We start from the raw sequence: 1556 nt of genomic DNA, 5'->3' as shown, positions 1-1556 counted from the left end.
ATTATATTGAGAAATTTCCATAGTATTCCTGTTTTACTATGAGTTTTTATCAAGAATGGATATTGGATATTATCAAATGCCTTTATCAGAGATCAGGCTTTGTTTTTTTTCCCTTTGTTTTATTTATGTGATGGAGTACATTGATTGTTTTTCTGATGTTGAAACTCCTTGCATACCTGGTTTAAATCCCACTTGGTAATGGTGTATTATTTTTTAATATGGTGTTGAGATACTGTTGCCTAGAATTTTGTTGAAGATTTTTACATCTATATTCATGAGGGATATTGCTCTGTAGTTTTTCTTTTTAGTGGTGTCTTTACCTGATTTTGGTATCAGGGTTATGCTTGCTTCATAGAATTAATTTGGGAACGTTCCCTCATTTTCTATGTTCTGGAATAGTTTAAGTAGTGGAGGTGTCAGCTCTTTGGTAGAATTCTCCAGTGAAGCCTTCGGGGCCAGTATTTCGTGTGTGTGAAGAATTGTTCTTCTTTTGTTATTGGTCTGTTCAAGTATTCTATCTCAGACTGTGTTTAGTGAAGTCTTGTGTTTATAGAAGATTGTCTATCTCTTCTAGGTTTTTTCATTTGTTGGAGTACAAGTCTTCATAATATTCTCTTACTGTATTTTTTCTTTCAGTTGCTTCTGTTCTGATGTCACCCATTTCATTTCTTATTTGTGTTATTTGCATCTCCTTTTTCTTTGCCTTTGTTAAATTTGCCAGTGGTTTGTCAATTTTGTAATCTTTTAGAAGATCCAGCTTCTAGTCTCATTGATTTTCTCTTTTTTTTGTTGTTGTTGTTGTTTTGTTTTGTTTTATTTCTACTCTGATTTTCATTATTTCCTTTCTTCTGGACTGTAGGTTTCTCTTGTTGATCTTTTTCTAATAGTTGAAGTTGTTGAGTTAAGGTGTTGATTTTGATTCTTTCTTTTTTGATGTGTGCATTTATTGCTATAAATTGACCTCTGAGTACTGCTTTTGCTGTGTCCCAAAGGTTTTGATAAGTTGTGTTTTCATTGTCATTTGTTTTCTAGGAATTCTTTTATTTTACATTTTATTTCTTTGGTTACCCAAAGTTGTGTTATTCGTTTTGCATGTATTGATTTTTTTTTTTCCCCTTGTTGTTAGTTGCCACTGTCTCAGATGCAACTCATACCAACTCTGTATAGAACTGAATGAAGCACCACCCGGTCCTGTGCCATTCTCACAATCCTTGCTAGCTTTAGTTCATGATTTTTTCTCTTGCTCTTCCTATTACTGATTTCTAATTTTATAGCAATGTGATCCAAGAAGATGCTTTGTAGTATTTTGATGTTTTTAAATTTATTGAGGCTTGTTTTGTGGCATAACATATGGTCTACTCTGGAAAATGATCCTTGTGCGCTGGAGAAGAATATCTTTTTTTGTGGGGGGTGGAGTTCTCTGTATATGTGTGGGAGGTCAAGTTGGTTGATTGTGTTATTGAGATCTTCTGTATGTTTGTTGTTTTTTTCCTAGTATTTTGGTTCTTCATCAAAAGTGATGTGTTACACCCTGGAGAGAACAATCATGGGAGAAG

The sequence above is a fragment of the Orycteropus afer genome, unplaced genomic scaffold (genome assembly GCF_000298275.1).
Source record: "Orycteropus afer afer isolate SDZICR_OR568_19922 unplaced genomic scaffold, OryAfe1.0 scaffold00502, whole genome shotgun sequence".
NCBI lineage: Eukaryota > Metazoa > Chordata > Mammalia > Tubulidentata > Orycteropodidae > Orycteropus > Orycteropus afer.
Note: the sequence above shows the minus strand (reverse complement) of the source record.